Source organism: Sitophilus oryzae, unplaced genomic scaffold (assembly GCF_002938485.1).
Source record: "Sitophilus oryzae breed Bouriz unplaced genomic scaffold, Soryzae_2.0 scaffold_1007_pilon_pilon, whole genome shotgun sequence".
NCBI lineage: Eukaryota > Metazoa > Arthropoda > Insecta > Coleoptera > Curculionidae > Sitophilus > Sitophilus oryzae.
This window is the reverse complement of record NW_022145624.1, coordinates 1,121,927-1,142,430: the sequence shown is the minus strand read 5'-3', so window position 1 is coordinate 1,142,430 and position 20,504 is coordinate 1,121,927. Positions and strand designations below refer to the sequence as shown.

At 31.9% G+C, this 20,504-nt stretch overlaps 1 protein-coding gene across 4 annotated transcripts in view; it reads right to left on the bottom strand.

Annotated features, from left to right (window-relative positions):
- LOC115891648 (protein artichoke) overlaps positions 1-20,504 on the bottom strand; it is a 296,926-nt gene that overhangs the window by 186,474 nt on the left and 89,948 nt on the right. For all 4 annotated transcript variants that reach the window (XM_030912176.1, XM_030912203.1, XM_030912186.1 and 1 more), the window contains exon 2: positions 7,958-8,107. The gene's annotated coding sequence lies outside the window, so the exon portion shown is untranslated. The remainder of the gene's footprint in view (positions 1-7,957; positions 8,108-20,504) is intronic.

Here is a 20,504-nt window from a genome sequence, read left to right as displayed (position 1 = left end):
TTTCACTGTATTGTCGCTCATTATACAGGGTGTCCCAGAAATAAGTGCAAATATCTTAACTGATAATATAGTTCAACCCCAGAAACATTATTATTATTTAAACTCTCTCTTGTCACAAATTTTCCTTTCAAAATATACCAACCCATTTTATATGTATATAAAAAAGACAGAGCCGTTATAGGGAGATCCCTCCGAAAAATAAACTTCATTAATTTTCATTAAATCGATCAGCTTATGTATTTTCCCCAAAATTGCCGAGGCTGGTGTAGCTCAAAATTTAAAGCCAGGCAGCTTACCGAAAATTTTCAAATAAATATGTAAATAAATCGCCTGTAACCCCCACCCCTCTCCTCCAGCTTTTGACTGTGATATTCTTTTTATCGGTCCAGCCAGCGTTGACCTGATAATGATGATTATAACGCTATCAGTAACGTTATTAAGCTCTCCCTAAGGGTTAGGGGAATAATTGAGATATTTTCGCTTTCTTCTTTTGATGAATTTATGTCCCTTTTGAAAAAAATGAGGGTTTTTTTATCGGAGGAAAAAGGATAAAGGTTGTCTCAGTGGCGTGCGCTATAAAAATCAGGATTTTCTAAATTTTCAGGAATATTATTAAGTTATTATATTAGCGTTTTGAATAATGTTTATACCTTTCTATTTCAACGTAAAGTTTCTAAAATAGTAATAATAATCTCTTGACAGTCTCTATCTACCTGATAATTTTTGGTAAAAATAAGTGGAATTGAGTTGGTTTTCGACAGTGGCCGCGCTATTATTCAAAAATCAATACCTCGAAATCGGTTAGAAATAATTGATTGTAGTTTTTTCAAAGAATTTCTTAAAATTTCTACTAAATTTTCTTCGCAGACAGTATGTGAAAATCTTTATATATAAAAAAGTTACACGATTGCTGAAAAATGCTGTGCACTAAAAGTAAATAGACGAGATTTTTTAATTTTTGAATGAAAAAAAAACAAGCCTATCGAATTCTTCTTATTTAAACATCTTGTAAAAAATCCGAACTTTAACATAAAAAAACAGTTTGAATATCTAAAGTGGTTCTTGAGTTATCGCGTGTTTTAAGTTATTGCATTTTTTTAGTTGAGCTTTTAAATTATCGCGATTACTGACGTTTCCTCGTTAAAAAATATGGACACCCTAACTAAATCCTTATAATTCCATTTCAGATGCTCAGAAAAATATCTAATGATTTTATCTAGTTATATTATCCTGTAATATATTTATATAGAAATAATGCAATCGATATTTCTTAATCAACTATATTGATTCGTCTCAACTAATAAAAAATATTACAAATTACAATAATAACACGCTGGTTTCTAGACAAAGACAAAAAAGTAAACTACCAAATACAAGTGTATATAAAGTTGCCTACCTTACAAATCCTTTTATGAACGACGCGGTCAATTGCCAATATAAACTATATCTATCGCACCTTAACCCATTATATTTTCTACACGTAGTATACCTTACTTTGTTGGCGTCAAAAGCCGCGGTACTTGGAGTTTATATTATGTGTAAAACATAGCGGGAACGAAGGACAAAATGAAATTTTGACCGGCAGTAGAGAAAATGGGTAAAATTAAATGTTCTCAAGCGAAAATTGGACAATTTGGGAATAGTTTTGAATATGTTAGGATGAAAAAAAGTGATTTCCAAAAGTATAATAATTTAAATAAGTTTTTCTAATTTTCTCCTGACTTTTATTTGGGGGGGAGGGGCATTGACATTTTCTAGTAATAATAATAATCTAATAAACAAATAATAATCTAACACCTATTTTTTAAACGAATTAAAATTAGATGGTTTGTTAAATCGAGGTGACATTTTTACTCTATCTTTGCCTAAACCACTTCAGCGCCTCAGCTGGTTCGTAATGGCTTTTCCTGAATAGGAATTCGTTCTTGTATCGCTAATTTTATTAGTTCCCCGCGCTTTCTGCCGTCAGCCAATCGCCTTAAACCGCAAATTTAGAGCCGCCTAAGTCGATTAGCCTAAAGGGGAACTTTATTAGCATGCCATTAATTTTCATGAATTTATTAATTATTTTTCGAACCGTTAAACTCGACTGTTCGTCATTTTTTCCATCGTATTTCGCGGTCTAATGTTTAAATTTTAATTTTTAATTATAATTAGCGGTTATAAAGAGATTTTTTGCTTGTTTTTCAGATTTTCCAAAGGTTTCGGGTCGTTTCGAATATAACAGTGATTAAAAATGTATTAGGTATAAAAAATATTGGGGTTTAGTAAAAATATTTTTATATTAAGCCTACATTTTTATAGAAAATGTTATGGTGGTCATTTTATTGATTTTTAATACTTTGATTAAAAGAAAGTATGTAAAAGTGGACAACGCTGTGCCGGTCAAGCTTAATCACGTGACTAAAAGTTTATTTGGTATGATCTATATAAACAAATTAACCTTAAATAACCTTTCCTTCTTTCCTGCAGTATATCCATAATATATAACAGGGCTAAGGACTGTCAAAAACCACCCCTCATCTGTTAAACTTTGCCCCTTATTACGAACTTTTAACAAAGACGCTTGTTTCGCGCTTCCCACTTTTTTCCCATCTCTATCCGTCGCTTTCCCGGTAGCGCCCCCTTGTGTTTGCGTAATGAGGCAAGAAAATGGAAAAATAATAAAAAGGGAAAAGGGATGCGGAGGACGCGAGCGTCTTCACAGTCGAAAGAGTTCGATGAAAGCTTCGTGTCTCAGTCGTAACGGATACCTTTACTCGGAAACTCTGTGCATCTCTTTGTGAGGAGAAGATGCAGAGATGCTTTGAGGAAAGTTGTAGAATGTTTGGAAATAGACGAGATACTTCTTATTATTAAATATGGTTCGTTTTTCGTGAAAAACTGATATAAAATATTGAAAATTCTTTAGAATTTCCCGGATAAAGGCGGTCCACACGCAACGGCTCGATTAAACGTTGCAGATTAAACGTACAGACCAGGTTGGGTCCACACTACAACAACTTCGCGTTTAGTCTTTTGTATTCTGTCATATTATCAGAGAGGAAACACTGTTGTGGTCAGTTTTTAAATTTCATAACTTATCGACAAATGATTCACTTTTCCTCATTATACAGGGTGGTGGTCCGAATTGCATTCCGGAAACTTCAGCAGCATATTCTGTAGATAAAAATAAGTAAAAAACTTCGTATAAATGTATGTCCTAAAATGCTTAGTTTCGAAAATACAGGGTGTAAAAGTTTAATTTTTATTTCGATTTTTTCCAAGAAATTTATAAAGTAACGTCAATATTTGGATGAAAATTGGTGTCTGGGTGTTTTTTGACATCAGCAGTTTGATTTTATTGTCAATATGACTCCTACTTGTAAAGGGTGTCATCTACATCATTTTTAACTGGTTTGAAGAGTAATAACTTTTCGTTCGTACCTGCATAAAACTACTGCATAAAAAATATACCTTTACTCGGAAACTCTGTGCATCTCTCTCATCCGCAGAGGAGAAGATGCAGAGATGCTTTGAGGAAAGTTGTAGAATGTTTGGAAATAGACGAGATACGTCTTATTATTAAATATGGTTCTTTTTTCGTGAAAAACTGATATAAAATATGTAAAATTCTTTAAAATGTTCTGGATTTTGAGTCTTAAGGACTTTCCACACGCAAGGACTTACCGTACGATTTGCTTGCGTAGACAAAACGTTGCATATTAACCATACAGACCAAGCTGTGGCCACATTACAACGACTTGTTTTTCAGTCTTTTGTATTCCCATGTCATGTCATCATAAAGGAAATACTGTTGTGATTAGTTTTTGCTGTTTGTTTAAATACATTTATAACAGGCAAGTTAAACGTCTGTGTCTAAAAGAATACCTTGATTATTTAGAAAATTAAGTAATTTTCATCCCCAGCACCTGAACGAACAGATTTATTAAATTTTGATAATTCTATTTTTTGTAAACAGTTCTGTGAATATTTTTTTTTCGTTACTGTATCCCTAGTCGATTCAGGGTCCATCTCCTTGAACTTTCCAATAATAATCTCGTAGGCCTGATTTTCCGTTTCCCTCTCATTGTATTCCTTTGATTTTACTCGCCATAAGCAAGAGAAACTTTTGTACAGTTCAATAAACTCTCTGAGAAACTCATGTGAACACTGCCGCAGGTCAAACATTATTTGCATTTGATTAGCCAAATAAAATTAGTAGGAGAATAGCGACCAGACACTGTTATATCATCGTCATCATCATTTTCAGTATGAAAACAATTTCCAATTATGGTGTAGCCCCCCTCGCATGTTTAAATACCCTCTTTGTAGTTGGGTCAATGGTTGTCTATTGTTGGCTATGCGGGCCTAAGTTATGCTGTAATTTTTGTGGTCCATCTGTTTTCCGTCCTTCTTGCCAGGTGTCCTGCTCATTGCCACTTAAGTGATTTGATTCAGTGGATGAGATCTATTTCCTAGGTCTTTTTTCGTGTCCACTCTATTCTTTCGCGGTCTTTTTTGGTTATTCCCAGCATATTTCGTTCCATTGAGCGTTGTGCGACCTGCTCACTTTTATAAATATACAGAAATACAATTTAAATATCATAATTTATCGGTATGTGATTCACTTTTCCTTGTTCTATACTGAAAAAATAAAAAATCCAGAAAAAATACTGAAAATTAAAGGAAAAATTCCAAATGCAGCAAAACCTTATTCATATAATCATTTAATCTCCTTTAAGGGAAAGATAGACCTAGGCATTATAACATTTCAAAGAAAAATAGCTTGGAGACGTTTTTGATAAAATAAGAAAATATTCTTCCGTATTTTGGTAAAAATAAACAATAAAAAACCAATTCTGAGGCAAGACACAAGCATAAATTTGATTTATGTTAAATCATAAAGCCAAACAGTCAGGAAAGTATTTTATAGAAAGTTTTTCAATAAAAAAATAAACGTATCATCAAACTTGGGATACAAAATACCAAAATCGTCTTTGTTAAAACTTTATAATAAGGGACACAATTTAAAAATCGGGGGCTAGGTTTTATACCTCCCTTACATACGGCCGAGAGTTTTGAGGCCAATTTGCTGGTGCGAGGCCCGTCCAGCGATCGAGAATTGAATTTTGCGACGCTTATTAAAAGAGGGAAAAAGTTTCGAAATTAAAGAACGCCTGTCTGAATGAGAATAAGAAGAAGAGAAGAATTTGTCATTTTGAAGTTTTCCTGCTGCTTTTTTTGTCGTTATGGTTAATTAAACAAGCTATGTGATTTTATAATTGCGAAAAGTGTTAAAGATCTATGTTATGATCTGTTCCCCTTTCTTGAGTTATAGTTCATCATACAGTCTCAAGGCTTTGACAAAATCCATTACCTGAGACGGTTTTACAGATGGTAGTTCTCCATATCCGATATCAGTCGTTTCCAAATCTCAGCGCACTCTGTGATGAAGTGTTTTGGTGTTTCCCATTTCCCCAGAGAATCTGTATTAGTCGTTGTTTCATAACTTCAACCTACTCTAAGGTAGGGTTGCCAACCGTCCTCTATTCCAGAAGACAGTCCTCTTTTTGATCTCACTGTCCTCTTTTCTCTGACGCATTGAAAAAGTCCTCTTTTTTCTACATACCAAACTCAAAATCTAAAAAATATTCTTGTATCGCCACAATGCTTTAAAAAATTGTTAACCTGCGACCTTCGCTACTCCCGCTTGTTTGTACAGAAAAGAAAATTAAGAAATATTTATGTACATATTTGCGTTTGAACATGTTTAACTAATTTATGTTTATTTACTTGCTTGTATTAAAAAAAAGTTTTGTTGAAACGGTTTGTTTTATTTTAACAAGTTTTGAGGGAAAACCTAAATTTATCAGAAAATAATATACCTCGTAATATGCCTGTATGCCTGTATATGATGTATAGACTTCTCTTAGATCAAAATAAATTTTAGTTGAGTCAATGGTATTCGCTATTGGTTTAAGAAAAGTGTCTCTTTAATCAAGCAATGTCCCTTTTCAATCAAGAATTTTTGCATGAATCAAAGAGACTATTGTTCTTGTAGCAAGAACTTCTTTGCATATTAATTTTGGGTCAAGAGTGAAATACTTTGGACAGATAGATTCTTCTATTCTCTAAAATATTTTTTTAAAGCATATGAAAAGATAGCTAATGCTTTGGGCAAAGAAACGTCGTTCTTGGCCGTATTGAAAAGCGCCAATTTTTTGAGTCAAAGTCATATTTATTTCGACTGAGAGATCCTTTTTTTCAGTGCAGCGACTATTAAAAAAGCTGTGTGGTTTTCATAGATAATAAGGGCACCTGTAATTCATTTGAAAATGTTATAAATCGCTAAAAGAGGTTTCAAATCTCTTGGATTTCTATTAATATTAAATAAATTTTATTTTAAGATTGAACTAAAATTGTTAGTATCATTAAAAACAATTCAAATTCAAAATTTGTATCAGTCAAATTCCCTCATTGATGGTGAATATTATAGTGAATATAAATACAGCTCATTCTAAGCTCTATTTATCTTTAAGAAAAATTTAAATCATTGGAATAATTGGGCCTTAATGTCATTTCGAACGAATAATAGTATTAATAATGTACATTATAATAATAATAAATTTTATATCATAGTGTGTATTAAAACTACTGAAACACTTTTAAATTGGTATTATATTAACAACTTTTGTTTTTATAATCCAAAAAAAAGTAACAAATTTCTCAATCAAAATATTTGTGGTCCTGAAAAGGACATTTGTTTTCCCATGTTCGTCAAGGTAGGTAATGGGTAAACGGTAAAAAAACAGGATAATGAAATTTAAAAAAATACAAAAATTGTTCAAAAATGCCTCCCTCTTGCATTAAACGGCCCAAACGATCATAAAATCCCCTCCTCACATTGGATAACACACTCCTCACATTGATAAGTGTCAAAGGCATTAAATATTTTCTGCCTTAACTGCTCCAATTTTTGAATTTCTTCATGGCCGTAAATTTTAGATTTTATGTACCCCATAAAAAGAAATCATTCACCTAGAAGTCAGGTAGGTCAGGTGAAATTAAACGTCATGTCAGTCTAAACAAAACTGTCCTTTTTGAAAACTTGTCAAAATTTGGACACACGCTAAATTGACTTGATTTTCCTGTCTCGAAGTCTTGATTTGTAATTTAAGTTGATTTTCACTTGGTCAAGTTAGTGGAAAGCTTTTCTATCCGTGAGTAGGAGGACTTTATTTCCTTTGATTAACTTGATACATAATATAACAGTCTACGAGACACTTTCTCTAATTCTATACCAAAATAATAAGAAAAAATAACGAAATATAAAAGAAAATCCTTCTTCTCTACTAAAAACCCTAAACAAAACCACCTGAAGCTTGTTCCCTATATTTATTCCTTTCCCTTACCCTAGTTTTTCTCTGACGTTTTCCCTTAAAGGAGAAATAGCCCCAATTTCTGCTCCACGGTTTTATCCCCTGGATTCCATCCCTAAAAATGATGACCCATTCAAATAAACCATCAGACAAAAAGCGCGTGTGGCGTGCCATTTTTAATCCCGACCTAAATCGAACGCTTCCGATGAAAAGGAAATGTTTTTCGATACTCTGGTGGAAATGGACGATTTTTCACGACTTCTGGATGTATGAAGGATGAAAAACGAAAGGAAAATGGCCAGATTTATGTTATTTATATAAAGGACGAATTATGGTGTTATTAGATTCTTTTTTCTTTGTTAATCATACGGGAGCTATTACTATATTGAATTTTTTGTTTGTTTTAACATTGGTTATAAGAGCTGATAAGTAATCGAATGTCTTATTGCCACGAGCAAAATCAGAATAGTGAACTATTTCAATTATTGTTATTAAAATAGTATTAAAATAATACAATGCATAGTTGTTATGACAAATTTCACGTTCTCATGTGACAAATCTGGATATAAAATGCAAAAATATACTTTTGTACTTACCGATATTCCGTGCTGATATGATACTTTAGAAAAGTTCGACACTGGATTTCATCGATTTACATTTTTCGAGGATGTGTCGGCACATAATATTATCTGGTTTTGATGTCAGGAAAACAGGAAATATGCCGACAGGAAATACGACACGAAACTCTGAAAAAGAAATTAAATATTTTTATAGCTGGAAAATATGAATACTTTTGCTTGTATTATACTAAAAATATTAGCAGAAGTAATAAAAAATGTTTTGAATAGGGGTAAAAATTATCGTAAACAATATTGTCTGTATCAAGAGCACTAAATACTTTTTACTTGAGTAAAAATCTTCTCGATATTAAATATAAAATAGCCTCTACATTATACGGAGAATTCTTCGAAACAGGCCAAGATCGCATTTTGTCGACCAACTTTGTCGCATTTGGATTTATTTCCAGTTTTCTTGGCCCACTTCGGTTTGCCTCGACCTATTTTCGAGTCTTAAAAGCGCCTGAAAACTATTCGTGAGGAGGGCGTGGGTTTTTTTGGAGTTTCCTGTTGCCTCGTTCAATTCTGTTTTGTCTTGAGCTATTTCCAAAACGTGGCGGTATCTGTACCCGGGGCAAAGGATTTTTTTTTCATAAATCTCAGTGAAATAAGTAAAGCTAGACGTTTCTAAAATAGCTGTTGTTAGGATGACATTTCGTTAATTACATCTCGTTTAATATTGGTATATATTCCACAAAATTAATATTTGAACACGCCTTTAAAATATGTAGAGTAGATATTTAGTAACAAAATTTTGACTCACTCTACAAGAATATAATTACAGTATGTTTATTATTGATTTTAATTTATTTAATGAATTAGTATATAAAATTGTATATCGTCGGACGGGACATAGGAAATCCCAAGTAAATTTTAATGGGGTCAAGTATTGGCTTCCCTAATTATTTTAGAGAATAATTCTATTTAGGTTTATTGAAGAGCACTAAAACCCACATTCAAAAGAATAACTTTAGATATTTTTGATTAGCTCGTTTACGAGTTATCGCCGATTTCTTTTTAAATATTTCTCCTTTCTTATGGCCCTGTATTTACTTATGAGCACCAGTCAAGGTAAAAGATAACTGTCAAATGAAGTTGTCATTTCAGAAATTTACCTATTTAGTGCTTTATTATTATTGAAAACTCATTCCTACATCGGAAATCTTAAAGATGTATTTTTAAATACAAATTAATATGAATTAAAGTAAAACAAAGTAATCAATTACAAGGTTAATTATAGTATTATTACAATATTCAATAACTTATTAATTTAGGTACTATTAAATTGTTAGAATTTTAGGATTTAAGAAGATATTCAAATATTCCTCCATCGACTGCTAGACAATAACCCAGGCGATCATAAAATTCTCTTCTTACATCGCTAGTTGGTAAACTGAAATTCTATTGCATTCGACAGAAATAGCATTTTTTAACCCGTCTAGATTTGGGTATTTTTTATCCTTGTATATCCTGTTTTTTAAATGGCCCAGAGAAAGAAATCATTTGGCGAAATATCAGGAGACCTTGCTGGCCAATTTACTGTATGATTTAGGCCAATAACGTTTCCGTTAAAACTATTGTCTAAATATTCCCAAACAGCCAGGGTACTATGTGCCGGGCAGCCATTCATTTGGTACCAAACATCCTGATTTTCCCTAGCGGCATCATGTAAAGCAGGTAAAATATGCTTTTCGAGTAGTTCCAAATAATATTCTGCATTTAAATTTCGGATAAGAAATAATGGCCTGATAATATTGTGTCTGAATATCCCTACCCAAACATTTACTTTCTGTGGATATTGCGTCCTTGTTTCGACAAACCTGTGTTGGTTTTCTTTGTTCCAATATCGATAATTTTAAACATTGGGTTCATTATTTAAGGTAAACGTGCATTCGTCAGTAAAACATATGTTTTTTAAAAATTCCCTATCCGTGTTTGCTCTTTCCATCATATCAAAACAAAACGCCTGTCGCTGTATTTCGTCCCCATCTCGTAGCTCTTGGTGCTTTTCATATTTCAAGGAATAGTCTTTATGTCGTTTCAAAATTCGAAACGCTGTAGTGTGATTTATTCCTATTTCATCCTCAAGTTTCCTTGTGCTGATCTTTACATCGTTCTCTTCCACGCACACTAAAACTTCCAAGTAGGTATCATTTCTTGTATATCTTCTCTTTGTTCCTGCCTTGCTTCACATCTGCAGTTATTTATTAGGGTACCTTTGGTCTCAAATCTCTGGATATTCCTTGCGATTGTAGAATTTCCAGGTATCGGTCTATTCGGATACAGAGCAGCAAACATATCCGACACCTTTTGATAACTATTTCCTTGATAATATCATTTAATCATCAATACTTTTTCTTCGGTAGTGTAATTCATGGCTAATATTTTCGATGTAGGTATGAGTAGGTTATTCCTTGCGATTGTAGATTTTCCAGGTATCGGTCTATTCGGATACAGAGCAGCAAACATGACCGACAACTTTTGATAACTATTCCCTTGATAATACCATTTAATCATCAATGCTTTTTCTTCGGTAGTGTAATTCATGGCTAATATTTTCGATGTAGGTATGAGTTTTTAATAATAATAATAAAGCACTAAATAGATAAATTTCTGAAATGACAACTTCATTTGACAGTTATCTTTTACCTTGACTGATGCTCATAAGTAAATACAGAGCCATAAGAAAGGAGAAATATTTAAAAAGAAATCGGCGATAACTCGTAAACGGGCTAATCAAAAATACCTAAAGTTATTCTTTTGAATGTGGATTTTAGTGCTCTTCAATAAACCTAAATAGAATTATTATCTAAAATAATTAGGGAAGCCAACAATTGACCCCATTAAAATTTACATGGGATTTCCTATGTCCCGCTCGACGATGCAACACCCAGTATGTCATTATTACTTTGATTCCAAAAATACCTAGTAGACCTATTATATTCACGGAATATTGGAACACCCTGAATAATATCAAATACGTCTTAGATCCCTTGTATCAATTACGTCATTACACAAGCATTCAAAATATATAACAATGATATCAACCACTTCTTCAAGTAATAAAGTCAAAGTAAAAAAGTAAAGGAATTTTCAGTTTTTTTAAAATAAAATAACATCCTTAGTTTTTGACAATTTTTTTTCTAAGGTTGAGCACACAATAAAAATATACTACTCCACGCTTTATATTCTAACATAATACAAACTCCACCTTTTACGTTACAAAGTTCCTTTTGAAATAAAGGCTTTGAAAACGAAGCATTTTAAATAAAAATGCACTCTCCAAGGCTGTTATATTTTCACGGTTTGTTGTGTTTCAAGAAGCGAAACGCTGACAATGTACTGAACAACAAGATCTTTATAGAAAGTTGTTAAAAGTTTACTGTTCTCGCTTGTAATTCAAACTTAAAAATGACACGTTTTAATGTTAATAATCGTGACAAAGACTATAACAGTCAAAAATTTAGTGTCTTCAGTTGATGTACATTTTACATTGAACGAGGTATTTTTAAAATAAAGCTAGTAAGTAGGTAGTTAAAGAAAAATAATGGGGAAATTTTGATTAAATTTATTATGTTTTGTTAGAAATTTAAACATAGACACCAAGAAGAGCACAGTAGTGATCATGAGAACTAGCTATACCGGGTGCGTCTTAAAAGTGACTCATCTCTATAGCTTTTTTATTTTTTCTACAGACGTATTCACTGGGAATGATAACAGCTTTTGATTTTTAAATGACAACCTCGGTATTTTTTACTTTATTCGATAGAAAATGACACTCTGAATAGAATGACATATTATCATATCTCAATTTTTGAGATTTTTTGAATATGGTTTATTTGAAATTGTAACATGCGGTTCATAACGACAATTTGGCGCGAAATAACAAGTGCGTGGTATCAAATTATTCGTGAAAAAATGCTTTTTCCAAATGTGCTAATGAGCCATCCTTGTTCTAGTTGAAAAAATTGAGATATAATTAAAAATAAGATTTGGGCCTCTTTTAACCAGCCAGGAAAGACACGACAAACATTAGACGATCAAATATATTTTTCCAAGTTTTTAACACAACTATGACAATTACAGTTGAGGGTTGGAACCTTTGGTGTTACACAACAAAATAAAACACTAAATCACCACAATACACCAAAACACTTTTACTTTTACACTGGACGCGCGTTTCGCTAACCATGTTAGCATCATCAGCAGATGATTATAAACTAAAATACAATCTACAATTGGAGCGTTTATATACACAGTTACATACTCAGTGGGCACAGAGTGGGCGTGGCAAGATCTAGCCAACCGAGTCAGAACCCATTGAGCGTAACAGTTAGATTTCCGCCACTAGAGTAGTAGGAACAAAGAACTTGAAGGAATTGGACCGTTGTCTCTGTTCATACTATCTTTACATTTATTAATTCTGATGCTTTCATATGCATCTAATTGCCTGTAATTTGAGACTTGTTTAGTTAATTTCAAGTTATTAAGATCTATACAATGTTCTTTATCAACAACATGTTCGGCAACGCAAGATTTATCCGGTCTACCATATCTTATCTGAGCTAAATGTTCTTTAAATCTAGTTAATATTGATCTTCGAGTTTGCCCAACATATTTCTGATTACAATCTTTACAAGAAATTTCATAAATACTCGACCTTTCCAGTAGAGGTGTTTTATCCTTGAAACGCGCGTCCAGTGTACAAGTAAAAGTGTTTTGGTGTATTGTGGTGATTTAGTGTTTTATTTTACAACTATGACACTCTAGATTGAAATTTAAAAACTATTTCTAAGCGAAACTATCAAAAGTTGACATATGGTATGTCATTCTATTCAGAGTGTCATTTTCTATCGAATAAAGTAAAAAAATATACCGAGGGTGCCATTTAAAAATCAAAAACTGTAGTCATTTCTGGTGAAACAGGAAGTGACCAAAAACAATTGAATGCGTCAATCAATCCTAATTTATGTCATATACTACATACCAAATCATGCTTTTTTTAATTTAAAGTATAAACTCATACAAAAGACAAATTTTACCCAAGTCTTTTAATAAAAAATATTTCATCTGGTAGCACTGTACATGAATATGCTTTGAAATAAATATAGTAATAAATATATTTACGTACATTTTTCATCCGTACTGATTGAATAAATATGACTGCAAATGAATCGAAAATGCTCGAGTCTATGCTTTTATACTAAAAAACTTATATTTCTTCTAATTGGCACAGTTTAATTTTACAGCCAATTTAAAAATGATTGAATAACTTTTTCATTTAGTAAAAAAACAAATTATATTTAGACTTCTGTCCTTTGCAAATATAAGCTTGTAATTAATTTTAATTAGATATTGATGCTGGTGATGCGACGCATGGTGTATTCAGAAAAATTAAAAACTATTGAAAAAGGACCTTCAAAGCATATTTTGGATACTATTTGTCATTTTAGTGAAAATTTTTATAAAACTGAGCACTGGTTATGTAAGGCACTCGATAAACTTTTTTGTTGGCCTTGTCTACTATTTTATCTAACAGATACGTTCAGAGCATTATTTTTTTACCTAAATTTCCGAAACTTCTACTTCCACTCCGAAAAGGGGAGAGTAAAGAAACCAAGAAACAACCTGACTCATCTCAGGTTTATTACTTTTACATTTGTTTTTTAAATATAGTTATAGTCACTCTAAGTAATTTTGAATCTAAACAAAAAGAATAAAATGACTTATATTTAAGAAAAACTTATATTGCTGTCAAGTGAATAAATCCTTTAGCAACGAAGAAACTATTATTAAATGAAGTATAAATGCTTTTATATAATAATAAGTCGTATTCTTAACTTTTTTAAAACTTTTACTTGAAATCGGTGTATTAAGACTTTAAATAAGTATATTATTCTCGGCGCGAGAATAACACCCCATTTTCAAGAGTTACTATTCTTATATTAAGTGACCATCCCCAACAGCAACAACGCAACAGTGCATTCCTGATTCCTATCTTCATTTGGTTTCTGTTTCTCCTCTGCGACACGAGACGCGCCGGGTACTTTATATAAAGTTTTTTTGTTATCGTTTGTGCTTGTGATATGTTAAAATGGAGGACCTTCTTCAAGCATGGGAGATGACGGATTTGTTCCCAAAATTTCAAGGTAATATTAGCAATAATCCTACATTATTTGATGACATTGGTTTGAGGTTAGGGGGACTCCATTTTAATATGCATTATTTCTTATACATTGGTGGTAAACTATGTATGTACGCGTTTGGAATGATTTAATTATGTTTTAACAATTTTTATTATCGTTTCTTGTTTTCAATTAGCGATGCCGCTGTTCAATATCTACCTATATTGGGAAATTACACAGTTTTATTGTATTTTCTTATTACGAAAAGCATATAATTTGGTAGGTGATGTTTGGCTAATCTAATTTATAAAGTATTAACCATATTCGGGGTTATTCTGGTGATATTTCAATATTCCATACCTATTGGAAATGGAAATTAAAATTTTTAGCATGTCCCAACTCTATTATATTCATGCATGTTACCGGGCAAACCCGATTTTAGGATAAACTAATTTTTCTTAGGACGAATATTAATCGGGATCGAAAAACTATATAGTTCTCACAAAATTCGGTAACGTGTTCCCTATGCTTTCGGAGGTTCGGGTTCGATCTTGTTAGAAACTCTTGTTTTGGTAAAATCTTTTCTTAATTTCCATTTACAATAGGTATGGAATTTTGAAATATCACCAGAATAACCCCGAATATGGTTAATACTTTTTAAATTAGATTAGCCAAACATCACCTAACAAATTATATGCTTTTCGTAATAAGAAAATACAATAAAACTGTGTAATTTCCCAATATAGGTAGATATTGGACAGCGGCATCGCTAATTAAAAACGAGAGACAGTAATAAAAATTGTTAAAACATAATTGAATCATTCCAAATGCGTACATACCTAGTTTACCACCAGTATATAAGAAATAATGCATATTAAATTGGAGTCCCCCTAACCTCCAACCAATGTCATCAAATAATGTAGGATTATTGCTAAACTTACCTTGAAATTTTGGGATCAAATCGTCATCTCCCATGCCTGAAGAAGGTCCTCCATTTTCACATATCACAAGCACAAACGATAACAAAAAAACTTATAATTTTATAAACTACCTAGTCGGCGCGTCTAGTAACTAACCTAAAAGTAAGAAAAGGCTTTATTTTATAGTAGGTGATGACATGTCCACAAAGAATTTCTATACTTAATGCAATAATTTGCTAATTTACAAGTAAGTATAAGTAGTACTCGAAACAAGATTTTATCTCGAATTGTCTGGAGTGTAGTTATAATCTTAATTTCAATACTAGGTGAATCTTAAATAAAAGATAAATTTTCTTAGCTTCTAAGGATAAGGTTTTCTTGAAAAGAAGTATAACTAGAACACGACAAACAGGAAGCGGCAAGCAACGCAAGCACAATCAGAAGCAAGAGAGCGAGCAGGATCACGAGCAGTGTGGATGCGCCTTTAGACTTGCTTAAAAGGATATGACTGAAGAATGATATCCAGAAAATAAGACATAAGAAAATGATCCCAATTGTACTGACCCGTAATATCAATTATTGCAAACCTTTTAACTTAAATATAAGAACATGATAAATAGATATGGCTACTTGAGACATCATTTAGATTCAGAGATAAATAAAGTAGTTAAATCAATTAAAAATGCTTTTGCAAATTTTGTTTCTTCATTGTGTTACCTAAAGCCATATTGAATAGTCTATCATTGAAACCATGTTGAAGTTTGTGAGTTTGTTGGCATTAGTTCTAGGTGTAGCAACTGTAAGTCAATTTCTCTATTCTTGTATGTTTAAATTAAGAAATATAATCCTTATATTTTGATCTAAGCAAAATATCTTGATGCTCCAACGTCTCTGACTCTTCAAGTGTACTATGAGACTTTGTGTCCAGACAGTATAAACTTCTTGGTTGATCAGCTCTACCCATCGTACTTACTTTTTGGTGGAGATGTAGTCCAAGTGGAATTGATACCTTATGGACATGCCAGTGTATGTAGGATTTAAAATTTAAAAATAATTTTTAAAATATATCTAGGTACCTCGGGTTACATCAAACTTAATGGTACCTCGGGTTACATCATGTCGGAATGGGGAAACTTGCATATCGTTGGTTCAAGATTAATAATCTTTAAGCCAGTTTAGTTTTTTTTCCGTGCACCGACCAGCAAACGTCTCTAGAAGAGGATATATTGGACGAAGTAATGGCGATCAGATCGCAACACAACGATCTACAAAATGTGGGTCAGCTACGTTTTGCGGGGATACACTTTCGGGTGAGCATGATCCTCATAGATTGTGTATCTCAAGAATCGGCGAATTGGTTGGTGGAAATCGTACCTAAGCTTAAAAATTGACAATGGCCGGAACTGGTTGCAGTGAAGGGAGGAAACATCCCTAAAGGGGTGGTCATCACGGTCTTTCTGCCGAGGAGCAAGGGGAAAGACACCACCTACCTGCTGAGCCTTATCCAGGGTCAGAACTTAAAGACATCGAGTTGGCGAGTCATCAGCTCGAGGGAAGAGGGTCATGATCAGGTCCTCACACTAGGAATTGACCTCAAATCCGAGGAGGCAATAGAGAAAGAGGGACATATCCTCTATTATAGATACGGGACAACACCGTTAAAGCCAATAATAGCACAGTAATGTGAGTTTATAACCGTTCCTTGTTAGATCATCAATCAATATTTGGATATTTTGAGTCATAGGATCTTTAGTATGAGGATGCTAGATCTTAGATGATCATGATGATGATCATATGGATATAATTATATTCCTTCCTTAATATTTTTATTCGTAGATTATAGCAAATAAATCTAACACAAAATACCTCAGTAAACTCTAACTAAATAACTAGACAGATATAGACAATTCAAAGCAAAGCGATTTTGACATGATATCAATTACAGTCTCCTTGTTGTTCCTCTAGCCGGCAATAAATCAATATTGCTCAACATCTGCCTTGCCTCCTTCCTATCAAAATCGACTTATCTAAAACGCCCTTTACCCTTTGGCTATATAAACTGATGGAATTAATTTTCGATACTTTCCACCAAGGGAATGGAGGAAGTTTCAGGGGGAGGATCTCAGATAAGGGACGATGGTGTCGAAATAACGATAAGGTACAAGGGAATCGCTAAGGGTTGATCGATAGGGCGTTTTATGCTTGTATGTGGATGGTTATTTCATTTAAAAATAGTTAAAAAAAATCGTGCATTTTAAAGTTCAGTATATTTCGATCTAATGGGTTGATTTTGATGATTTTTTAAGCAATTTGTAGCTAAATTACTTAACTTTTTATCCTGTTCCTAAATTAAAACTTAAAATCCTTATTTGTCTATAATACGAGGGAAAACAAAATTATTAGTTATTTTGCCGAAAGTTTAAAACACCCTATGGACTGGTTTGACAAAGTGACGAATTTAAAAACTACTTTATCAGAAAAGGGCATTTCTCCTCAATAGTTTGTTTTTTGGATTATCTCATTAGCTTTATTTATAATGGAGATATTCGATTTTGAAAAAGCCAATAATCATTCTAAGTCAAGAGGTTCAAAAGTTGATCTCTGTCATGTTCAATTAAAGGTACAATAATGAATTTCTGGACTGAAAAGCATCCTCCTTATTTCCAGGATATCCTGTAGATACTATCAATCTTTTTATTCACTGTGATTGGACTTGTTGGTTTATGGTTTTACCTCCTTATCCAACACTTCTAAGTCAATTCATCAATGCAAAAATTATTAATTATTATTAATTAAAAATTATCATACAGAATATTTGAAGCTTTTTGGTTTTACCTTCTTAAGTAATTGTTATCAGGTAGTATCTTAATTTTGAAGTAATTTTAACAGAACATCAAAGGTTTTTGTAGACGTATCTGTTTAAAAAAACCAACGTGTTCTCGAATAGTTGTATTTAGACATTTTAAATAGTTTTTTTCTTTGTTCTTTGTTCTTTGTACTTTTTTAATATTTACTATACTACTAACGATTTCTGAATTTACAAAAGTAATTTTAATAGACTATTACAAATAGTTTGTAAATTCACTTTAATAAAATGTTTTACATTTTTAATAAAATTATAGACATTTTTACTTATGGATTCTCACACAACATGGCATATTGGCACTTTTTAAAACTTTTGTGGTGTTTTTAGTAGGTTGATCCCACTTCTGATGTTAGAATGTATAAGTATTTTCCAAATAAAACACTGGATTTCTCATCATAACTCCTATATTTCATCATAGTACTCAGGATTGCATCCAATGAGACGAGCGGCCAATTCTTAACTAACTATATCAAGAGTAGTGTTTCTCCTAACCTATTATTCTCCTTACGTAAGATCTAGGGCCATTCTCTGAATAAACAGAGCTAAATGTCACATGTACAATAAAAAGAGTATGATGTATTTTAAGTTATTTTCTGTAATATTTTTTTTAAAAGTATGTCAGCATAAATATAACTTATTATAAGCACTTTTATAATAATTTATTTCGATTTTATATTCCTCCCAAAAATTACCGAATTTCTTGTCAGCAAGAATCGCAAAACGCTTCGTGGGGTTGGTAATTAATTACCCTCAAGACAAAATTAATCATTTTACGAGTTCATAATTATTATTCTTTTATATTTATAACCCCGGTCGGTTGGCGATAAATTGTTTTATTTTACGATGAAAATTTTCCAGGCGTTGCTTTTCCTCTGGGTCTGAAATTATTTTGACGTTTAAAATGTCATATAAAAAACGTTACTGAACAGTGGGAAACCTCGATTAAATTAGTTAGTTACATCAGGGGTTTCCCCGATGATTGGAAAAGAAATGTTTCCTTTAATATTTTATTATTTCGTATTTATAGAAATATTTTTTGTATAAATTGATTTTTAATTAAAGTATACTTTGTATTTAAGTGTGAAAAATGTGGTTATATTTTCCTTGACTTTAACTACATTATTTAGGGAGCATAATATACAATATTAATATACATATCAAAATTTTGTCCAGTTGTTTTGTATTACAAACCACTGTAGCAATTTTTGACCTATTTTTTGGTATTTTAACCCATTTTTTATAGAAAAATCCATGTTTGCCGATTATGTTAGATTTTAATACCTATAAAATTATGATCAACTCCAAAATCACAAAATCTGTCAAAATTTGACGTAAAATTTTATACAGTGGTGTAAAAAACAAAATCGCTAATCAAAATTTTAATTTAATAATTTTGATAGAAATGAATCTTATATAATTTGTGTGTGATCAATTATCTGAATTATTGATAAATTAAGAATATAACATTAGATGGAAAAAAGAGATATAATAGGAGAAAACCAAATGTTTTTGCTTTTGTGTAGACTATCTAGAGAAAAAGCACGTGATCAAAGACAGTAAAAAAAATATGGAGAGCCGCTGTAACAGCTATAAAACGGTTTACAAGCCAATTTAAGGGATTACGTAAGGGCTTTACGCTTTACTAAAAGAGAGGAGTCTTTATAAAGCTAATTTATAGACAGCTAGAGCCATAAAAAGGCAATTTTTAGCTGTGGTTCTTTTCCAGAGACTCCAAAAGCGTCGCCATTTGAATAAGTTAATGCTGGATTATGTTTTCGTTTTGACGTAAGCAAGATGGAGTGAGAAAAATTAGAAAAATATTTAATATAATAAATTTTTTCATAAAATTTTTCTATAAGATCATCATTTATTCAATACTACGTGCTAAAATACAAACAACAGGTGAAAAAAATTGGTACAGTGGTTTGAAGTACAAAAAGAACTGGCCATAATTTTTATATTTGTTTTTATACGATATTTTTTCAAGATTTTCAGTTCTCAATATTGCCTTTATAGATTAATAAATATAACCACATTTTTCACAATTGCAAAGAAGAAAAATATTGTAATATAATATATCACACAATATTCTAATATGTATTTTTCTGTAAGTATTTTCTTTGACCAGTAGATCGTATTTTATTATATTATTATCGTCACAAATTGTTCCACTGGGGCGATTTGTTATATAAAATTATTAATGACCCTCCTCCACTTTCAACGACAAAACTCACTCGTGCCGAACTCTTGAAAAATTAGACCAAGGCGAATATGAAAAGAAGGACAAAACAAGAAAAGCAGAGAGAGAACAGTATATAAGTTCGTGACAAAGCCTCTATAGAAAAAATAAAGTAGTTATAAGTATTACAGAACGGTTTATTGACCTATTTCGGAGATTATGTATCAGAGACCTCTATAAAGAAATTTATAGAATGCTAGAATAATAAAAGATTATTTTTTAAGGGTCTGACCCTTTGTGAATGACCTCAAAATCGGTGTGTTTGAATAAATTCATTATAAACTAATTTCTGATTTTTATTCGTTCAATATTGCGGGTTAAAATAAAAAAATAGGCCAAAAAATTGGTACAGTGGTTTAAAGCACCAAAAAAAACT